The sequence below is a fragment of the Heterocephalus glaber genome, unplaced genomic scaffold (genome assembly GCF_053883595.1).
Source record: "Heterocephalus glaber isolate CG9 unplaced genomic scaffold, H.glaber_assembly_v1.0 deba00001504, whole genome shotgun sequence".
NCBI lineage: Eukaryota > Metazoa > Chordata > Mammalia > Rodentia > Bathyergidae > Heterocephalus > Heterocephalus glaber.
The window spans coordinates 2,773,168-2,790,091 of NW_028258324.1; the positions used below are offsets into that span (position 1 = coordinate 2,773,168).

The 16,924-nt window shown below is 41.9% G+C and overlaps 1 protein-coding gene across 2 annotated transcripts in view; it reads right to left on the bottom strand.

Moving 5' to 3' along the window:
• Ip6k2 (inositol hexakisphosphate kinase 2) overlaps positions 1–14,054 on the bottom strand; it is a 37,049-nt gene extending 22,995 nt beyond the window's left edge. For both annotated transcript variants that reach the window (XM_013069851.3, XM_021258313.2), the window contains exon 1: positions 13,892–14,054. The gene's annotated coding sequence lies outside the window, so the exon portion shown is untranslated. The remainder of the gene's footprint in view (positions 1–13,891) is intronic.
• Between the last annotated feature and the right edge of the window lie 2,870 nt (positions 14,055–16,924).

Genomic DNA, 16,924 nt, shown 5'->3' on the forward strand with positions numbered 1-16,924 from the left:
TACCACCAGTTCTGATCAGGAAAGCACATTTTAGAGATACTATACTCTCCTACCATTTCAGCATGAAATAAATGGCATCCTGATGGCATAAATAACAAAACTTAAAGCCAGGTAAGGCACACTTGTAATTCCAGGACTTAGGAAGCCGAGGGAGGAGTACTGCCTTGAATTCTAGCCCAGTCTGGGCTACAGAGCAAGACTTTGTCTCAAAAAAATAAAAATAAAAAGGGTTGGGGATGTAGGTCAATGTGAAGGCCCTGGATTCAATTCCCAATAGCAAAACAAACAAAACACTTGTTAATAGAATGGTAATTTTTGGTCACCATATATTGATAATGCTGGTGTCTGTTGTCAATGGCCGAAGTGTTACTTGCTTCCCACACCTTAATTCTTAGCTATAAGACTAAATTTTTGATCCCCAGTACCAAAAAACCCCCCCACTAAATTAGCATAACTTCAATTAGAAGAAAGCCCATCAACAAAAACCTGAACACAGGGCTGGGATTTAGCTCAGTGGTTCCACCACCTGCCTCACAAGCTCAAGGTCCCAAGTTCGACCCCCAGTACCCCAAAAAAACCAAACAAAACCTGAACACAACATGCACCCGAGGAAGCTATGGGACATTCCCAGGGCCAAAAGATGTTTGCTGAGTAAGTCAATGTCCTGCTACCACCCCACCTCAATGTCCACACAGAAATGTCCACATAGAAACCAGAAAAAGGGATCCATGCTGCAGCCTTCCCGGTGACAGGGCCATCACCTGCAGGGCGCACTGCCACCACTGACAGTAAGACCAGCTCGACAGCAATGACCTGTTTTCTTCTTCCTCCATCCTCGGGCTGGGCCCTGATTCAATGTCTCTAACAGAGCAGCGGTGTTCTCTAAAATATGACAGAGTAAGGAGTTTCAGAAAGGCAGATGGGGATGTGAGGGCATCCTAGCTGCGACATGTCACCCCACTGATCACCAAGGTTGATTCGGCTATCTGGCTGGGTAGGTGGATGTCACCTTCCTCCCTCACTGCTCCATATGTGTCCCTCCTGAAGCTGTGCGCTGGATCAAAGAGAACAACTACCCCTCGTAGAAGAGGACTGTTTCCTCAGTCAAGGGTATACATATGAGTGGCTGCATTCCCCTGCTAGAGCCTACAAACTCAGAAAGACAGATGGGAGGGGCCAGGGATTTAGCTCAGTAGTTCCACCACCTGCTGTGCAAACACAAGGATCTGAGTTCAAACCCCGGTATCTCCCCCTAAAAAAAAGACAGATGGGAAAACAGACTTCCAGGAAGATGGCAGAGTGGTGAATAGCAGGGAAACAGCCTCTCTGAGATTTGGTGTCCAGATGGAGGAATATAGCAACGTGAGGAAGGAGGGAAGTGGGTCCCTGGAACCTAGCAAGGATCCGAAGTGAGAATTGAAGCCCACGGGAAGAGTGAAGAGACAGACTTCAGTGAAAAAGGAGCACACAGCAGCAAGAGGAGCTTTATCCCTGGAGCCCTAACTCACTGTGTGGGAAGGGTGACTTGACAAACTGCAAACATAATGTTACTGCCAGTGACCCCGGAGGCGTCCACAGAGAAACACATCAATGGAACAGAACAGTGGACACAGAGGACTCCAGTGACTGGTGAGTTATTTGGATTTAGACGTTCCTAGGAGAGGGTGACTGGCTGGTAGTCATCTTAGAAAGGGCCCAGTTGAGCTTAGAACTCAGAGCAGCTGCCGGCTGGCTCCATCAGGACAGGCTGAACCAGAGTTCAAGCTAGCAGGAGGTCAAGAAGCCAAGTTCAAGCCAGCAGGAGGCACACAGAGTGTTGCAGGCTGAACAAAGCAGGTTCCAGCCTCCAGCCAGAAACCAGCCTGAACTTCAGTGGAACTAAAGGTGCAGGCTTGCAGGGATTATCAGCTACCCCACCATGAATGTACAGCTGGCTTGTTGGGATTAATCAATACAGATCTGGACTCTATCTGCCCACTCTGTCTACCAGTGACAGCAGAAACACATCTTGAATTGGATTTTTTCCCTTTAGTTTCTTCTTTTCTTATTTTTGTTTTGCTTTTTGCTTGTTTGTTGTTTTTATAAGCATGAACACTGTTTCTAGTTTTTATGTTGTTGTTCTCGTCTGTTGTTTTTATTTCTCTTTCCTTCCTGCTTTCTTCACCAATTTCTCAAAGTTTGCAAAATCTTCCTTTGTTTTCCAGCCTTCCTTCTAATCTCTTCCTCTTCTTCTATTTCTCTATTTTTTCCCCCCAACTTCTTTTAAATTTTCTCCCCTGAGGATAAAATACTGGCATATTTACTATATACAATTTTCTGGTTTGTTTTAGATTTTGGTATATAACTAAAAATCTAGTTCATATGGTTAAAGGTGGCAAATTAACAGGGAACACATTCTGTAGGCTGTATTTGATGCTATCTATGTTGCTGATTGTACTAGTTTAGCCAAGGTGACATAGTTGTTCTATTCTGTTATTTTTCCTGGTGTGCCAAGACTGAGATTGCCTAAGGGTCATACACAATACCACAGGCCAGTGACAAAGAATCAGGGATTAGTTTTGTTTTGGTACCAGGGATCGAACTCAGGTCCTTACACTTGCACAGCAGGTGGCAAAACCACTGAGCTAAATCCCCGGCCCAAGAACCAGGGATTAGGCCAAATAGGCAGCAACTTCTCATCCCCAATAAATGGAAGAGGTAGTTGACCAAAAGTCAACTACACCTGCAAGATATCTGACAAGTAGTCATTTCTTGAGAGTTCTAAATACTAGCAATAAAGCTACTTGCCATAAGCAATTTACAAGCATCAACTCAGGAATTAAACTAAAAAAAAAAAAAAAAAAAAACCCAGAAAATTAGAAGATACTTAAGCAAGACACAACTCCAAACTTGTACCACACAAAGGCAAATGCAGGGGTAATGAGGTGGGACAATCCGAAACCACCCCTACCTGGACTCTCTGAAGTAGTAACAGCACAAATAACAAAACAGATGAACAGAGCTCAAGAAAAAAAAAAAATCAAAGCAGAAATAGTTTTTCAATAACTAGAAAAGGTGACCATGATGAAGGATATGATTAGTGACTAGAGCTCATACAGATAAAAATATTGTGGAGCTTAGAAAAATGATGGAAATCATCAACACCCAACATAGGAAAGAAATGGAATCCATAAAACAGATTCAAACAGATATCCAAGAGATTAAAAAATTCCATTGAAAGTATACACAGCAGAATGAGCCAATATGAGGACAGAATATGAGAAATACAAGGGCCAGGAATGTAGCTCAGTGGCACCGTGCCTGCCTCACAAGTGCAAGGTCCTGAGTTCGATCCTCAATATCAGGAAAAAAAAAGAAATGGAAGACAGAATTGCAGTTAGAGACCATGAAAGATCTCTTTTAAATATCAAAGGATCATGAAAAAAAAAAGACCAAAGGATCATGAAAATTAAATTTAATAGCTGCTAGATGATGCAAAGAAGACTAACATAAGATTGATCATAGTCAATGAAAAGGCAGGAGATAATGCAAACATAAAAAACCTGTTCACAGAAGTAATGGCAGAAAATTTTCCAAACAGGGAAAAAGAATTTGACATACAGATAAGTAAAGTATATAGAACTCCAATTACCTATGATAGAATCTATACCAAGACATATAATACTCAAGATTCCAAAAAAAAAAAAAGATTCCAGAAATCCAACACAAGTACAGAATACTAAAAGCTGTTAGAGAAAAGAAACAAATCACCTGTAAGGAAAGTCCATCAGAATTACAGCAGACTTCTCAACACAAACCCTCAAGTCAAGGACAGCTTGGTGTAAAGTATTTATTTATTTATTTTTGGTACTGGGGATCGAACTCGGGTCCTTGCACTTGCGCAGCAGGCAGCGAAACCACTGAGCTAAATCCCCGGCCCAGTGTAAAGTATTTAAATCCCTAAAAGAAAACAACCTCCAACCCAGATTGACGTACCCCACAAAACTATCTTTCAAAATTGATGGAGAAACAAGATACTTCCATGAAAAAGAACACCTGAAGAAATTCATGCCCACCAAACCAGCACTCTAAAATGTTATAACGAGGACTACAACTCCATAAATCTCAACAGAATGAATCTACCAGGCAAGGCAAGGTAATTAAACGGGGCGGCGGGGGGGGGGGGGATTTAGCTCAGTGGTTCCACCGCCTGCCTTGCAAGCGGAAGGATCCGAGTTCAATCCCCAGTACCCTCCCCCCTCCAAAAAAAAACAGGGGGAAAAAAGAGAACCAACAACAGGAAAATAACATGACAAAGGTAAGTCAATACACATCAGTTATGACCATCAATGTAAATATTCTCAATTCACCAGTCAAAAGAAACAGACTGGCAGAATGGATCAAGAAGCAACATCCAACAATATGCTGCATATAAGAATCACATTTAATTCAAAAAGAAATTCACAGACAGTCAGAGGTTGGAAAACAATATTCCATGAGACAGGGAGCTAGAAAAAAGCGGGGACAGCTATTCTATTTGTATACAAAGTGGGTTTCAACCCAACACTGATTAAGAGAGATAAAAGAGGTGACTACATCCTTGTAAAGAGAACAATCCAAGAGGAAGAGATAATAATCACAAATATATATGCACCAAATACCAGCACACCCAACTATACAAAACAAGTATTAATGGACATGAAAAATCAAATATGCACTAATACAGTTGTAATGGGGGACCTCAATACCCTACTGTCACAAATAGATCAACTACACAAAAAATCAAAAACAAGACAAAGATGTTCACTCTCACCACTCTTATTTGGAAACATTAGCCACAGCAATCAGACAAGAGAAAGAAATAAAAGTAATAATGACAGGAAAGGAAAAAGTTAAATTATCATTATCTGCAGATGACATAATACTCTATATAGAAGACCCCAAAAACTTCACCAAAAGACTTCTAGATTTAATAACCAAATTCAATAGCATAGCTGGATACAAAGTCAACACTCAAAAATCAATAGCATTCCTGCACACAAATGACAAACTCACTGAGAAAGAAATTAGGGAAATAGCAATGCCATAATAGCATCTAAAAAAAAAAATACCTAGGAATTAATCTAATGAAGGAAGTAAAAGATGTTTACATAAAAAACTACAGTACTCTGAAAAAAGAGATCAAAGACGATATCAGAAAATGAAAAGCTATCCCTTGTTCTTAGGTAGGAAGAACCAAAACAGTGGCCATACTTCCAAAATTGTTACACAGATTTAATGTAATTGTGATCAAAATACCAATAGCATATTTCACAGAATTAGAGAAAACAATCCTAAAATTAATTTGGAACCAGAAGAGACCTAAAATAGCAAAAGCAATTCTGGGCAACAAAGATAAGGTGGGGCATCACAATCCCTGACTTGAAATTATACTACAAAGCTACTGTGATAAAAACAGCACAGTACTGGGACAAAAAAAAAAACAGACCTGAAGATCAATGGGACAGATTAGAAGATGCAGAAGCAACTCCAAACATACTTAGTAACCTTATCTTGGTTTCTGGACAAGCCAAATACCTCCACTGGAAGAAAGATACCCTCTTTAATAAATAGTGCTGAAAAAACTGGCTTTCCACATGCTGAAGATTAAAACTAGACCCATATCTTCCACTATCCACTAAACTCAAAATGGATCAAAGATCTAAATATTAATGCTAGAAGATAGGATAGGTAGAACTCTTGAAGACAATAGTATAGCCAAAGACTTTGTGAACAAAACCCTGATTCTACAGAAAATACCATGAAGAATCAACAACTAGGGTCTCATCTTATTAAAAAGCTTTTGAACAGCAAAAGAAACCACCAACACAGTGAAGAGACAACGCACAGTGTGAGAAAAAATTTTTGCCAGCTATTCTTTAGGCAAAGGACTAATATATAGAATATTTTTAAAAAATCAAAAAAATCAGACATTCGCCCCCAATTTAAAGACCCAATCCCAAAATGGGCATCTGAAATGAATACTTTTCAGATGAAGAAGTACAAATGAGAAATAAATGTATGAAAAAGTGTTCAACATCACTGGTCATTTGAGAGATGCAAATTAAAACAATGCTGAGATTCCATCTCACTCCAGAAAGAATGGCTATTATCAAGAAATCAGCCAACAACAAATGTTGACGGGGCCGTGGGGAAAAAGGAGCCCTTCCACACTGTTGGTAGGAGTGTAGACCGGAGCAACCACTGTGGAGATAAGTGTGGACATACCTCAAAATACTAAAGCTAGAGGTTCCATTTGACCCAGCTATTCCACTTTTTGGTATTTTCTTGAAAGAATTAAAAGCATCACACCACAGTGATATATGCACATCCATGTTTATAGTGGCACAGTTTGTAATAGCTATATCTTGGAAACAGCCAAAATGCCCATCAACTGACAAATGGATAAAGAAGATGTCATGTTTTTATACAATGGAGTACTACTCTGCCATAAAGAAGGAAAAGCTAGAGACATTCCTAGCTAAATGGATGCACCTTGAGACCATACACTTAGGTGAAATAAACTGGACACACATGTTTAAATACTGCACTGTTTCTCTGGTGTAAGAAACCAGAAGTGAAAATAAGGACCAAGATGTATAACAGATATTGGCAAATGGGAAGAAAATGTTCAAATGAGAAGGGAAACCAGGAAGGGGGGAGGGGTAAAGGAAAGAAGAGACAAGAAAAAAGAGAATAGAAGGAAAAATGGAAACAAAGCTTTTGTAAATAAGGAGGCGAAGAGGGCTCAAAGAGAGGGGAGGATGGGAAAAAAAAAGATATATATCATGTACAGATACAAATTCCCTGTGATTAATGTGATCATTATGTTTATCTAAAATGTACCAATATTTTGCCTCAAAAAAAGAAAAAAGAAAGAAAAGCAGATGGGACACTGGAGGGGCTATATTTGGGAGGAGGATACAGGATTTTGGGGAGAATATGTGAAAACTATGCATCTCAATGAAGTTTATTTTTAAGTTCAGGGGAGTGTTTTTGTCTTGTTTTGGTGGTACTGGTACTACCACATGCCCTGTCCTAACTTTTTTTTTACTCAGTCAGCAGCCTTTTTTTTCTTTTTTTTGGTTCTGGGGATCGAACTCTGAACCTTGCACTTGCCAGGCAGGTGTGGCGCCACTGAGCTAAATCCCTGGCCCTCCTAACTTTTTTTTTCACTGTGGTATATATTTAATATAAAGTTTACTATTTAAGTCTATCATTTCTTTGTTTGGGTGTACACGTCAGTAGCACTGTTGCATAATCATTACCACTGTCCACTATCAGGACCTTTTCATCTTTCTAAACTGAAACTGTAGGCACTAAACAACACTCTCCACTCCCCTCTCTCCACTGCTCCTGGCATCCACCATTCTACTTTCTGTCTCTACAAATTTTTAAACACTCTAGGTAGCTCATATAAATGGAATCATTCAACATTTGTCCCTCATTTCAAAATTTTTGTCCTATAGTTTTCATCTACTTGTCTATCTCTATGATTCCTTTTGAAAGTTACATTAGGGAGCTGGGGATTTAGCTCAGTGGTTCCAGCGCCTGCCTCGCCAAGTGCATGGTCCCGAGTTCCCTGGTACCAAAAAAGTTACATTAGGGCCAGGAACTTAGCTTAGTGGTTCTGCCACCTTCCTTGAAAGCACAAGGTCCCAAGTTCAATCCCCGGTACAATAAAAAAAAAAAGTTGCATTATATTCATGCATAATGCACTTACTAGCTTGTTTCCTAACAGTCATCTGCTATTTCCAATTTTCAATTCCAAGTGCCCTGTGCATGTTAAACAAGCATTCCACCACAAAGCTACATTCCCAGCAGTCACAACTCAAGTTTTAAAAATAGGCAAAAGAAGCAGAGCTTGGTGGTCCACACCTGTAATCCCAGCACTGGAAAGGCAGAAGCAGAAGGATTACCACAAGTTAAAGGCCAGCCTGAACCTTACAGCAAGACCATCTCAGAAAGGGCCAGGGATTTAGCTCAGTGATTCCACTGTCTGCCTCACAAGCGCAAGGTCCCGAGTTTGATGCCTGGTACCAAAAAAGACCATCTCAGAAAAACAAGCAAACAAAAACACAATGTAAATGAGCATCCTCATTATCTGTACTTGCAAACTTATAAGTATTTCTGTAGAAAAATTCCTATATGTAGAAATGCTGGAACACAGCATATATTTAAAAAGTTGCACCCTTTGTTTCATTCTTATCTATAATGTATGTGAGACAATGCAGGTTCTGGAGCATGGTGGCAACTTTTTACAGTTGAGAAGTTAATCAGGTAGAAAGACAGGAAAAAAATTTGCTTCTCAGAGCTCCCAAAAGTTTGAGTGGAAGGACAGTGGCAGCAGGAATCAGCATTTATGGGAGTCTCCTCTATGCTAACAGCCTTCCTTGGACTATCTTACCGAAGGAACAAATGGATGTATAATTCTTATATATAAGAAAAACATATATGACAAAGGAAATTTTTGACAGAAGAAAAATTGTAAAATTTTATAAAAACTGAGCCTTAGCTGTCCAGCCCTTTTGTTAGTTTCATACCACAGATATATTTCAGGCAACTTGGCAATCTTATAAATTTATTATCTGGTAATCTTGCCAGGCATGGTGGTGCTCACCTGTAATCTCAGCACTCAGAAGGCTGAGGCAGGAGGATTGTCTCGAGTTTGAGGCCAGCCTAGACTACATAGTGAGCTTCAAGGCCAGCCTCAACTACATAGAAAGACTCTGTGTCAGGGCCAGGGATTTAGCTCAGTGGTTTCGCTGCCTGCTGCACAAGCACAAGGACCCAAGTTCGATCCCCGGCACCAAAAAAAAAAAAATAGAAAGACTCTGTGTCCAAAAAAAGAAAAAAAAAATTGGTTATCTGAAGATGTAAAAACCAAAAGCAGAGGAAGGAGAAGAGAGCAGGAACATCCTTGCCACAGCTGCAACCCCCAGGAGGCCAAAATGACTAAGACCAAATTAATACCTGTCCATCATTTCCCAGCCTGGGCTTCCTTCTCATGGGTCTCTTGGGGGTTGGGGGCAGACAATCCTCAGGTTCTGGGGGTCCCAAGGTAAAAGGGCTGCTGTTTCCAGACAAGTGTCCCACATGGCACAACCTCTTTAAGGTAAACTCTCCTATTCCATGACACATTTGGCAGGGCACAGGGAACCCTGCCTTCTCCCCTATACCCACAGAGCTTCTGGCCCTGCCACAAAGAAATTAAGGAAGAAGGGAGGGCACTAAGAAGCTTGCTAAGTGTCACACTGTGCCTAATGGGGGGCAGGGGGATAACCTAGAGACTCTGAGACACTGTGGGCCTCTCTCCTGAAAAACACACCCCACCACGGAACTCTGTATGTAATCTGGGAAGTAGCAACCATGGATACTATCTTGGGAAATGCTGACATAGGGGATCAAATTAGAAGGATGAGACAGATACTGGACGTTCATAAATTAGAACAAATTCGTTTTATTCACTAAGTCAGAATAACTGAGAAAATACTAACTTGAGTTCCAGACGCAAATATAAAGGTGTGGTCAAGCAGTCAAGAAGAAATGTTCAGACAGGGGCCAGGATTTAGCTCAGTGGTTCTGGTGCCTGCCTCGCAAGTTCAAGGTCCTGAGTTCAATCCCGTAACCCCCCCCCAAAAAACAAAACAAAACAAAAAAAGAAATGTTCAGACAGGTGGGAGCACTGGATGTGAAACTGAAGTGATTCTAACCTGCAAACACATTTAGGAATTACCTACTAAGAGTCAAGACTTCTGTAACTGTGAACCTCTTAGGAGCAAAGGGTACAACAGACCTGTAAAAAACACAAGGCGTAGGACATCTACCTCCTAGAAGTCAAGAGTCCAAATTTCCTCCCAATTTCACGTGGAGAATGTAGCAGCTCTCAGAACAGCAGTGGTGAACCTTTGGTACATGTGACACAGTGGGCTGTTTGTTATAATTTAAGGCTCTAAAAGGTTCACCATCACTGCCTTAGACCCTTTGGACCACAAGATACAGAGAGAGGAGACGGTTTCCTACTATATGGACCTTCCAGTTGCTAACAGCCATCAGAGTTCAGAGCTTTTGTTTTCAGAACCAGCTTGATTACCCAGGCTGGTTCTCTAACTTGTGATCTTCCCATCTCAGCCTTCTGAGTAGCTAGGATTACAGGAATGTGCCAACACACCTGACATAGGGCTCATTTTTTGAACAAGATTCGGTAGTTCCTTCTCAACTTCTTTGCCAAAAAGATAAATATGAGTCATCCCTCCAAACCTAGACACCAGCCAAGCCTGGTGGCACACACCTGTGATCCCACCACTCTGGGAGACTGAGGTAGGATTCCAAGTTTGAGCCCAGTCTGACCAACTTAACTTCAGCAAGACCCTACCTCACAATAAATTAAACGGGCTGGAGACATAGCTCAGTACAAAGGCCCTGGGTTGGGTTCAATCCCAGTACCATAAAAACAGCCACCAGAGCCAAAAGGTCTCAAAGCAGAGAGTGATCAGCAAATGTCAGCATATGGGAAACTAACCCAGACTGTTGCTTTAACAGGTAAATTACAAGAAAAATAGAGCAAGCACATGTAAGTATAAGACACAAGAATTATTTTAATTAAATTCCATGCACAGATCTTATCTGAATCCTGATTTGTACACATCATCCGTTAAAAACTATTCAGTAAACCTGACAATTGGGTAAAAATTAAGGAATCATCATGCTTTTTAAGGCAGAATAATGGTACTGTAGACTTCATGGTTAGTTTTTTTTTCTTTTAGCATTACACACTGAAATATATATATATTTTTTAAGCAAAACATTTATTGCTACACTTTAGGCATACACAGTAAAACCCATCATAGGGAATTTGTACCTGTACATGATACACCCCACCTTTTTTCCCATTCCCCCCTTCTCTCCCTATGTACAAAAGCTTTGTTTCCATTTTTCCTTCTATTTACACTTTTTTTCTTGTCCCCTCTTTCCCTTCTCCCTCCCACCACGTTTGTTTTCCTTACCATTTGAACATTTTCTTCCCATTTCCCAATATCTATTATACATTTTAGTCCTTATTTCTACTTTGTTTCTCACACCAGAGAAACACTGCTGTATTTAAACACGTGTCTGATTTATTTCACTGAAGAGTATGGTCTCAAGCTGGGCATGGTGGTGCATGCCTGTAACCCTAGCACTTGGGAAGTGGAAGCAGGAGGATCGCCATGAGTTTGAGGCCAGCCTGAACTACACAGGGAGACTGTCTCAAAAAAACAAAAAGAGGGCCAGGGATTTAGCTTAGTGGGACCTTGCCTGCCTGGTAAAAAAAAAAAAGTCTCAAGTTGCATCCATTTAGTTATAAATGTCTTAAGCTCATCCTTCTTTATGGCAGAGTAGCAGTACTCCTTTGTATAAAAAAAGACATCTTTGGGCTGGGGATTTAGATCAGTGGTTTCGCCGCCCGCTGTGCAAGCGCAAGGACCCAAGTTCAATCCCCAGTACCAAAAAAAGACATCTTCTTTATCCATTTGTCAGTTGATGGGCATCTGGGCTGTTTCCAAGATATAGCTATTATAAACTGTACTGCTATAAACATGGGTATGCATATATCGTTCACACTGAAATATTTATGATAGAATAACATTTTGGGATGGGGATGATGACATATGTCTATAATCCCAGCACCTAGGAAGCTGAGGCAGGTGCATCACTTAGAGCTAAAGGCCAGCTTGGGCTACATAGCAAAACCTTATCTCAAAAAAAATTTTTTTAAATTTTTAAAAAATAACATTTTGTGGGGCTGGAGTATTAGCTGAGTACACCATTTGTGCAAAATCCTGGGTCTGATCCCCAATACCACACTGTAACACATTTCTGGATATGCTTCCTTAAAAATTCTGGTGTTGCTTTTTTTATATGTTAAAGGCAAAACAGTAGCTGGTGGGTGGGGTGGAAGGTAGTGCAGAGTATACATGGAACAAGATTGGCCAGAAATTGCTTAACTTCTGAAGCTGGAGACGAGTGACAGATCCAAACCAACTTATGCATTATTTTGGCAAACTGTCTTTCCTTCAAACTCTGAGGTGAACTCTAAATTCAACTTTTGGGGAAAAGGCCATTTCCTTGCCATCAGAATATACTGTAAAACGCTACTACTATTCGTTACTTGCATTAAATGTTATCCAAAGACACAAAAACATTATTTCAAAAACAAACATATACCTCAAAGTGTAATCATGTGGGAATAATGATTTAATGTGTTTCTGAAGACAAACATCTCATCATGTAAAATAACCTCACTTTAAAGGCAAATTCTTCCCCAATGCATCCTCTCTATGAGGCAAACAATGGAAAATTTTCACCTCAGCAAGCTGGCCTCAGGGAGGCTCAAGCTCATCCCTGTTGCCTAGCTACAAGTGACGTCTCTGGAGCTTACAGAAGGTTCATCAATCAGCAGCTGCTCCTTCCTGGCAAGTCCACTGTTCACACTGATCAATGCAGGACGGTATAGTATTGTCACCTAAGCGATTTCAAAGCTCAAAAGAAGTCTATTACATCTGCTAAACTGGTTTCCACAATTACATTAACTCAAGTCCTAGTTCTTATCCACTTGATTTATCACAATGCCTGTGAGTTCTACTTTACGTGTAAACCAACTGAATGACACTTAATAGTTCAACTGACATTTTTCCAAAGAAAAAGTTATTAGGCAATGAACTGGCCTGTTAATGTCAAATATGATAAAGTACTCATTTTATCACACCACCACCCTGAAATTTCTCTTAATACCAAGTTACAGGATGCAATTATACAAACCCTATGGCAACAACAAATGTAAATAAGCATCCTAGTTCACTTAAAATGTTATCCTGCTAAAAATGGAAATACATATAGCAAACATTTTAAATAGCAGTACACAACAAAATTACTGTAATCATACTTTATTTTAAAAATTGTAAAATTGCAATCTGCAATATTTTTGCTAATTTCAAAAGTTTCAGTACTTTTTCTTAAAACCATTCTTTCAGATGATCTTATTATTTTTCTTTGTACATGTTATTAACAAATTGTTTAATTCCAAGCAGAGATTTGCTCTATTTCACCTGGTATTTAAGAGCACAAGATTTTACTGGCTTTTACATTTTATCTTCACTCATTTTTCTGCTAGTACAACTTTACTGATATTTGAGACAGAATAAAATCTTAACGTGAAACAAATCATTACAAGGCAAAAAAAAAAAAAAAAGCTAGAATGCAAAAGACAAAAGTAGTCTTACTCAAATGTGAAGGAAATCAAAGCTCCACTCATGGTGCAAACAGCTGTATAATTAAAGCTTCTTCTGACCCACTTTAAGACGTTTTTAAAAATGACATGAAATTACTCCGCCATCCAATACGAACTGATGGCCCGACATTCAACGCCCAAAATGGCTGAGGCCTGTGGGCCTAGATACCTGCACCTGAGGCAACAGGCTGGCCCCCCCCGCCCCCCCCCCGAGCGGAGAGACTCCATCCTCGACACCAGGACCTCGCGGACCCCTCCAGGACGAGGCAGGTCTTGTCTACCCAAACGCGTGAACACCTCTTCAAACCCAGGAAAGACACTGCCCCCCACTGCAGAAGACCCCGTCACGGAGCTGGGAAGCTGCCCTCCCCCACAACGGGGACATTCCTCCCAGCTTTTCATATTTAACGCTCCTCTTCAATGGCCAGGGGAAAGATGGCTCCACAAAGACCCGGGAGAGCTCCCTGCTACAATGACAGCAAGAGAACCTCTCTCCGGACAACCTGGGGAAACCTCGCATGGCCAGGAACCTTGCCCCCAGATGCCCACAGCCCCTTCCCTAGAGGTCGCGGACGAGGACCATGGGCACGGCCAAGCGGGCGTTACCTGCAGCCACCGCCCGGTCGCACCGCTTTCAGTTCTATTGTTTCTCTTCCACCAAAATGGCGGTGTCCGCCGCGAGCCCCGCCCCTACGCCTCGCTCTTGGGGCCCCTCACTATTGGCTCGCACTGGACGCTGCGCAAGCGGACTGGGCTTCCCGAAACGCGCTGTTGCTAGGGCGCCGCGATTCGCTGTGGCGACTTCCGGAATGGGCAGCGATTGGGCGGGGTCAGGAGGGGGCGGAGCCATGTGGGATCTAGGGGCTCAGATGTTTGGGTGGAGTGACAGATGGACTGTGTGGGTCAAAAGGTCGACTGTAGGATGCCTGGAACATAGATGGGTAAACCAGTCGTTCTGGCTTGCCCAGTACTCTGGCGCTTCCCAGGGTGCTGGAACTACAGGGCAAACCCCAAGACAATTTCCAGTGCACTGAAAAGTTGGCCATCCTAGCAGAGAGATGGAATGGACTGGATGTGAAGAGTATCTGCGATGCATGGAAGAGGGGCTGGGGCTGCAAGACCGTAGACAGGAATAGTGTGTAGACAGTGGACATCGAGTGCTGTGGATCAGCACACAGTGAGGAGATAGGGTGGCTGCAGAGTCCTCTGTGTACCAGTGGGTGACCTAGTACCTCACCCAGGGTCACCAGGCTCCATACCACAAGATTCATCTAAAGCTCATTTGTCTGGGCCAGTGTTGACTGGACGGGCTCCCGAACCTGCTTGAATATTCACACAGGGAAACCAAGGGCCATGAGCCTCCTGCTCAGCCACTGCTTTTTGTGTAAAGGAACCCAATGTTGCTGCCTCTGTCCTGGGTGTTTGACAGGTGTGGATTCAGTCGCACGCTCTCTAACTCAGCAAGTATTTTCTAAATACCTGCACCTGTTGGAAAGAGCGGTGAACAAAAAGCAGTTTTAAAACAATCCTTATGGAGGAGGCCATGAGAGATTTCTGTGATTCCTCCACATCTCTCCTCTCTTCTTTAGTGTGGCTTCCAGAGGTCTGTGGCCTCGGAGGGTTCTTCTGGTTTACCACTTTCTTATCATTGCCTCTTTTCTCTGTCCATACTCACTCCTTGGTCATTTCACCCAGCCTTATGGCTTGAAATGCTGTTGCAGGGTGTACGGAACAGGGAAAAGGGACGTTACTAGAACCTCTGCAGTAAGTCCTAGTCTCCTGTGAGCCTTGGCAGCACAAGGCGAATTAACTTATTATACAGAAAAGGTAGAAAAATGAGACTTTGAGAAGAAGCTGAGCTTTGGGTCTGATCAGTGCTGCTCTGGGCAGCAAAAGAGAAAAGCCCTCAGCTTACCTCACCTTTTATTCAGTACATAGGGAGAAACAGATGTAACAGATGACTTGCAGAGAGTTCAGTACATCAGGATAAACAAAGTGTAACAATACAAGAACAATGAGAAACTGAGTAGATGAAGATTTTGTTCCTCCCAGGATGTCTTCAGCTGGTGTAATCTTGTCCTGGAGCATCATAGCATCACCGGATGGATCATTGAGGTTTCATTGGGACCGGGAGCCAAAATGGAATTATGTCTAGGAATGCCATAGCTGGCCTGTAGGCAGGAGAACCAGGGCTAATCAAATGATTTTTCCCTAAAATTATGTAGTATCGCTCCCGACAGCGGGGCATTAAGGTCTGTACTGCCTGTTACTCCAAAAGACATGGGAGGCAATTTGGTGGGAAAGAGAAAAGGGTTATTCAAGCTACCTCTGAAAGGAACTAGAACCGTTTTGCCTCAAATCTTTGTCTTATCTTTTTTTTTTTTGATACTGGAGATCGAACTCGGGTCCTTATGCTTGCACAAAATATTTGTCTTATCTTATTCAGGTGTACAAGGGCTTTTATTGGTAAGGAGAGAGGAAAGGAATGCAATGAAAAATGGGGTAATTTCTATGCTAAGCATTTCCTGGCCATTCTTGGCTCCTTCTATCTCTTGTGGAAAAAATTCTGGACCTCAACATACCTGATACCCACAACATAAAGGAAAGGGTTATGGCTCACAGTTTCAGGGAGTTCAGTCAACAGCTGGCTCCAAGGCAGAAATGGCATGGCAGAGAGGCTAGGGGAGGAGACCTGCTCAACCTATGACACCCAGGAAGCAGAAAGAGGGGAGAGGGGTAGAGCATGAAATGTGCCCTCCAAAGGCTGCTCCCCAGTGACTGCCTCCTCCAACTGGACCCCACCTCCTCACAGCATGTTCAGCTAGAACTCACCCATGGATTGATCCAGTGATAGCACCCTTACGATCCAATCACCTTCTGAAAGCTCCCCACCTCTGAACACGCAAGACTTTGGGGGAACATTTAGGTCTAAACCATAATGACTCCTGTTATGCTTTGTGTCTAAATGTTCCCCAAAGCCTCATGGAGTCATGAGGGAGAGCTTTTCAGAGGCAGCAGGATCTGGAGTGCGTGGTGCTGGGATCAAGGGTTGTGACTACTAAATCAGTCCACTGATTGGTTTGGCACAGTTTTCTGGCTAGCATTTGTAACAAATGGCACAGAGGGATGAGATCACCTGAGCAGGCTAGTGAAAGCAAAGAGGTACAGACTTTATTCACCTAGGGAGAGGCAGACTGACCACAAGCAAAAGGTCATCGGCACAGAACAAACAAAAAACAAGAAGCTTTATAGGGTATTGGAAGAGAAGTCTGGCACATTTATCACTTATAGGGGTCAGAGAAAATATTGGTGGTCAGTGTCCATGTAGTGATCAAGACAGATATATATATATATATATATATATATATATATATATATATATCGATATAGATATATTCTGGTGACTTGGCATTGAAAAGATGCTGTTCTTTGTAGTTCTCTTTGTTGGGAACATCTCATCCTGTAGTCTGTGTTCTGTCTGCTCCAAGATAGCATGGCTTTTGTGAGACGGAGACAGCACCTGCTTCAGTTGCCTGTTTTGTTGTGGATTTTTGTATCTTGTCAACTGTAGCTTGGAATTAAAGAGCATATTCATTAACCATTTCTTGACCAGGTCAAGCCTGACAGGATTAAAGGTGT